This window comes from Chelonoidis abingdonii, chromosome 9 (assembly GCF_003597395.2).
Source record: "Chelonoidis abingdonii isolate Lonesome George chromosome 9, CheloAbing_2.0, whole genome shotgun sequence".
Taxonomy (NCBI): domain Eukaryota; kingdom Metazoa; phylum Chordata; order Testudines; family Testudinidae; genus Chelonoidis; species Chelonoidis abingdonii.
Genome location: NC_133777.1, coordinates 34,066,415 through 34,072,414, shown reverse-complemented (window position 1 = coordinate 34,072,414; position 6,000 = coordinate 34,066,415). Strand labels below are relative to the sequence as shown.

Genomic DNA, 6,000 nt, shown 5'->3' with positions numbered 1-6,000 from the left:
TAATGGCAGCTTTCCTCTCCCCTTGTGTCTGAGCCCTGCACCAGTCATGTGCATGAATATCAAGGGTGTCATTTAGCTAGGCAGCTTATTTGGATATGCAAATAAGATCAGACAATCTCTAGCTAAGGCCCCAGTTTGCTGCTGATGTCTGTGGATGCACCTTTGCTGACACTGGCCTAGGCCAGCAGTGTACATCACCCAGGTCTCTGAGGCCAGTTCACTGCCCCGAAACAGCCTAAAATGACTGCAATGCCCAGGGACTGCAACCAGAGCTGGGGACTCCTAGAACCTGCCAGGGGTTCCCCTGTGAGTGTCACTGGTGTAAAGGCCACAGCAGCATCCTCTGGCACCATGATGGTTATGTGACAGCATCCCTCCCCCACCCCTTTGGGAAATGCACCCCACACAGGAGAGCTGAGTACTGGACATTGCTGACACTGTCCCCTCCAGACCCAGTGTTTAGCTTGAGCCCAGCCTCCCCCAGGCCAGCCCCTCCCTTTTCAATTTCCTAGAACCTCCAACCAGCCCCTCCCTTTTCAATCTCCTAGAACCTCCAAGAATCCAAGTGCCTGTGAAGCGGAAAGTTTCCTGTTCTCACTCTTTGCAAAGGAGCTGGAGATGAGGCACTCTTCCACCCCTCCTAGCCCCTGCTCTGTTTTGCCATACCCTCGCTTTTCTCTGCTGAGCTTTCCTGCTAGCATCCCCCCTCTCCTAAAACATTTTGGTCCACTCTCCTCTGCCCCCCATCTGCCATCCGCCTCCCCTTTCAGCTCGCTGGCCTGACTTGGTTCTGCTCCTTTCCAAATACGTTTGACATTGCTTTCCTCCTGTATTTCCTCTGCATTTCCCCTCTGCCTTGTCTTGCAATGGGGATGGCTTAGGCAGCCCCTGCTCTCAATAGAGCAGAAAAGAGAGAGCAGAGGGAGGGCTGGAGTAGGAGGGAGGAGGCAAGCCACATCACACACACACACACACCTCCCTGCATGTGATTAAATGTCTTGAAATCTGCTTCTGATTTCCTCGGGGAGTTGACTTTTCCCTTCTTTTCAACCCCTGGATTTATTGAAACCTTTTTACTCCGCTTCAAGGCAGCAGCTGGGGCTCAGTTTCTTCCCTCTTGCCTATGTTTTTTCCTCTCTTCCCTTTTTCTCTCGTCCCTCCCCGCAGCAGTTCAGTGAGATCCAGGAGAAAGGAGGAGTGCAGCAGCTGAGAGAACCCTGAGAAGCGGCCAAGGGACTCGAGGACCAGGCGAGGGGCTGCTGCAGACCACACCGTGCGGGGGCTTGGCTTTGCTTTACCCCCACCCACGAGATAAATAAACAAAAATCTTACCCCCGCGTCTGTGTGAAAGGGCTTTGGCGTCTGGAATTACACCCCTTCGGCTGCATCACTGCTGGGACCCGCGCGCTACCAGGAACCGTCTACCTGCCGGGCTCCTAGTAAGTTGCTTTCCAGCCCTACGAGTCTCTGACAGCGTTTCTCATTCTAAGGCGAGGGGAGAGATCTTACACTGGGCTGGGGGGAGGTTGCGTCCTGTCTCCTGTCAGTTCCCAATGCTCCGACGCTTGTTTGGGGGAGGGGGCCCATTTCTTTCGCTTACTAGCGATCTGGGGCGCGCACCCCCTGCTAATTCCGCCCTTTCCAAGTGAAGCCCCCGCTCAATGCGCTTTTCCTTTGCCCTCGATGCTTTCCTGCTCCCTTGTTCTCCTGGGCTCCCCCTGCCTGGCTTTCCTGTGGGATCCGTTCGCGGCCCCGTTCCGCAAGCGCAGCAGAGATGGAACTTTTCCCCAGTCTCCGCCCGCCCCGCTCCTTTGCTAACGCGCCGCAGCTCTAGCAGCCGGCTGTCCCCCCGGCGCTGCGGATCGTGTGACAGGCTCCGCTTTCCGCCAGGCGGGGGGCAGCGAGCTCTGGGGCTGGGTCCGGAGAACTGGGCCGCAGCCGGAGGCTGTGTCCGGCTCTGCCGGATGCAGAGCCGCTGGAGAGCCGCCAGGGGCTGGACGCGGAGCTCCCCGGGCGGGACCTTGCCAGCTGGGCTGCTCTAGAGCCCCGTGTTCCGGGCGGGACCCCGAGCAGAGCCTGCCTGGCGAGGGACCGCCACAGCTCCTGGCTGGCCGGCCCTGGCCCCGTGCCAGCAGCGGCCGAGCCGCACTGGGACTTCCAGCGGCCCCGGGATGAGGGCGGGGAGCCCCGGCTCCAGGAGCCCCTGGCAGTTCCCGGGCTGCTGCATCGGAGCTGGCCTGAGCCGGGATGGGGAAGGGCGCAGGGCGCTGGTCTCTCTGCCTCTCTCCTGGGCCAGCTCCGTGGCGAGCCTCAGGCTCCCCAGCGCTCGGCCGCTTGTTTTATTTTCGTTCCTGTGCAAGTGCGGAGCCCGGCGGCAGGGTCCTAGCTGCGGGAGGCAGGTGCTGGGAGAGGCCCTTCAGCCTCCGACCTGGGGGCTCCTCCCTCCCATCCTGCTGCTGCTCTCTGCGCCTTCCCCCTTGGAGGGAAAGGCCTTCGGGCAGGTGGCTTCTCCGACAGAGCCCGCTGCAGCTGGGCCGGGGGGCTTGGCAAGGCAGAGAGCTGGGCGTTTGGGTTGGCAGAGTAAAGGAGGAAGGTGTACGTGAGAGAGAGACTCAGAGTCAGCTAATCAGGGGATGGGATGTAAATTGGGAGGAAACGTTTGGTGGAGGGCTATTGAAGCCCTTGTTTCTTTATATATTTGCCTGATCCAATATCTGCCCCCAAGTCCCCATGGCATGCACCCCGGGGAAATGGGACACAGGCATCTTTCTTTTTGGGGGATAGCTTGCAGAGTGGGGTGGCCAGAGCCCGCCCATTCCAGTGCAGCCTGCAGCTTCTGGCCCTGTGGCAGTGCCAAGTGGAATGAGTTGAGTGAGAAAGTCCCAGTGGGAGACACAGGGTGGCTGCTAATGAATGAAATATGCCAAGTAAAGTTACACACAGAGGAGGCCCTCTTCTCCCAGGGCAGGTTTTGTCAGGAAATCCTTCAGGCTTGTCTAGCCCTAGATGTTGCACTGCTAAGCTAAATCAGAGCAGTTAAGCTAGTGCAACTTCCATGTGCGAACTCTTACAGCCATTTAAAACTCATTATACCAGGCCTGGGCTACATCTAAAAGTTAGGTGGACATAGCTATGTCACTCGAGGTGAGAAAATCCATAGTGTTGTAGCTCTGCTGACATGACCTGGGCGTAGATGCAGCTAGCTCAGCGGAAGAATGGTTTTGCCAACACAGCTGCCATTGCTCAGGAAGGTGGAGTTCCCACAGTGACAGAAAAGCTCCTTCTGTCACTGTAGGAAGTGTCATGCTGCAGCACTGTAACTCCAGCACCCTAGCTGTGCTATTGTAGTGCGGACATGGCCTCAGGTTATCTTGTGCCTGCAAGGCCTGTCTTAAGCTTGTACCAGCATCGCTGTGTTGGTTGGGCGCAGGGGGAATGACTTTTATTTTACCAACGTAGCTGTGCTGGTATAAACTCTAGTGTAGATGCACTTCTAACAGCACAAGAAGTGCTTTGGCAGGAATCACCGTCTGTCAGGGTACTCCTATAAGCTATCCCAGGAGAAGTGCTTGTATGCCAATCTGGGCAGTTCAAAGGGTTTGTTGTGATCTAGCTGTGTGGATATAGCTACGCCAGTAATACTTTCCTAGTGTGGACAAGGGCTCTGTCTGCCCTACGTGCCTATGGCCACATAGCCCCCTTGTATAGGCACAGCCTATGCCAACAGAAGGAGTGCTTCTGCAAGGGAAGGAACACCACCTCCCTGAAGGACATTAGCTTTGCCGGTGTCGGCACAGCTGCAACTACACTTCCTGGGGCAGCTGTGTCGCTCTGGGGGGGTGGGTGATGTAGCTATGCCAGTGTCAGTGGCCCAGGTCTGAATTTAGCAATGCAAACTAAACTGCTTTAAGCTAGGTTTAAACTGGCCTGAGTGTCCAAGCACAAAGCTGCACCAGTCAAACGACATCATTCCAAAATCACAATCTTCAGTTTATCTGACTCTGTGGGGACCAGGCCTGTGTACCTGCGATAGGTGGAGGCCGACTCCGGGTTGTTGCTTTAGCCTCATTCCCTCACACACAGCCTGCATGTCTGTTTGCATTCTGGGGATAGGCAAGAGGGGCCTGGGACACAGGGACAGGGGCTTCACGTAAGTGTTGAATGCAAGCGCAAAGGTAACTTTAAGGACTGCCTTTTTTTCTGCAATATTCCGTTTATAAAACAGAGGGAGCTGATGTGCTTTTATGCTTCTGTTGAACAGCCCAGCTATGTGTGGAGGTCCCAGAGACCAAGGTTTGGTTGGGGGTTGGAGCAGGGTACTATGGCCTGAGAGGAATATAGATCCCCAAGCACAACTTTAGGAGGAAGGGGGAGGTTTCTGAGCATGAGCCCAGGGGAGGGTGGGGATGTGAGCCCCACATACTGAGAGGAGTCCAGGTTTAGTGCTGGGCACAGAGCTGGGTTTTTACAAGGCATGAAGTAGGTTCAGGGCTTAAGGGATGTGTGAGTACCAGAGCCAGGCCGGAGAGGACACGGGCTTTCATGCAGGGAACACTGGGGCCCCAGGGGGATGCAGGTTTCACAGCTTATGGCGATACAGGCTTCCAGGCAGGGATTCTGGGACCTGAGGGGACACATGTGTCAGGGCAGGGGGCTCAGCTTCTGGGATCTGAAGGGACACAGGTGTCAGGGCAGGCGGCTCAGGTTCTGGGACCCAAGGGGACACGGGGCTCAGGGCAGGGGTTCACAGGCATCAGGGAATCCAGGCTGTGAGTGAGTATACTCTTGGAGTGTTGATGCTAGGGCCTGAGAGCAGTGCAGCTTTTGGAGCAGGGCCTGTGTTCTGCATCCTAGGAAAGCCTGGTATTACTACATTCGCCAAGCAGCTGGTAGTACTCAGAGTTCATTCAGCAGCTCATTCTCCCCTCACCGTTCCCCAAGTTCTGCACAGGGCGCTAGAGCGTTTTTCATATTCTGTCTTGCCCACGATGGTAAAAATGTGAGTCCATCTATCAAATCTATTCTAAGTCTCACAGACTTGGCCTGCACTCAAGCACAATACGCAGCCATGTGACACAAGGAGAGTTAAATGTCTTACCATTAACCAAGGCGAAACATTAGATCAACTTCATGTCAGAGTGAAATAGATTTCTGGACCTGTTGTCATATGCCGCCCCGTACCATACGTGAGCTATCTTTCAAAGCCAGCCAAGAGCTGTCATCTATTAATAACATATTAAATATTCAGCCAGTCTATTTTAAACATCTGTGCCCGGCATGTTATGAAAAGGCAACAAGGAACGTTATGGAAACCAGATTACTTTGTTCCCGGACGGGACGCGATGGGGGCAAAAACAATAGGAGTTCTGCAGCAGAACTGTGAGAATCCCACAGCCCCAGCAGTTGGGATTGGATCAGCAGTAATAAAGCCCTCTGCATACCAAGTGATAGTCCTGTGAACACGTGACAGAGTGGAACAATGCGGCAGGAATGTGTGAAGGGGTTTAGGACGGCTGGGCCAGGATTAAGGTCGTGTAAAGCAACAAGTCGGGCACCATTAGATGTTACTAAATGGTTTAGTGTTGGGATAGCCGCGCTATCCTGGCTTTCCACTCCTGGAAGAACAGTGGCTCCAGGTGTCTTCTTTAGCTACTGCTGGGCTTGGAGTGTTGTTAGTGGGAGAAATCACATAAGTAAGCATTGGAGTGAAGAGCTAGTCAGTGAATACAGCAGACTAGGTCACTCTCTGAAACAGAATCAATTTTTCAGTATGTGCATCTAAGTCATCCCAACCTGCCCCTTCTGTGTGGTGTCTTTACTCCGGGAGTCCAGTGAGCAAAGCTTGAGTTGGCAGAATCTCAGGGTTAAAATCATGATGGCCATTGTGATCTTGCTAGTTTCAGTTCTTTTCTCTCCGTATGGTACTAAAAACTCTGCAAAGCAGCTTCCTAATGGGAATGGGAATGCTTTTAAGCAACCATTCATTGGCAGCTCTCCCTG

At 54.4% G+C, this 6,000-nt stretch overlaps 1 protein-coding gene across 1 annotated transcript in view; it reads left to right on the top strand.

Moving 5' to 3' along the window:
* The first annotated feature begins 957 nt into the window (after positions 1–957).
* The window catches only part of NTN3 (netrin 3), a 100,074-nt gene continuing 95,031 nt past the window's right edge, over positions 958–6,000 (top strand). Inside the window, exon 1 of the mRNA XM_032799399.2 lies at positions 958–1,439. The gene's annotated coding sequence lies outside the window, so the exon portion shown is untranslated. The remainder of the gene's footprint in view (positions 1,440–6,000) is intronic.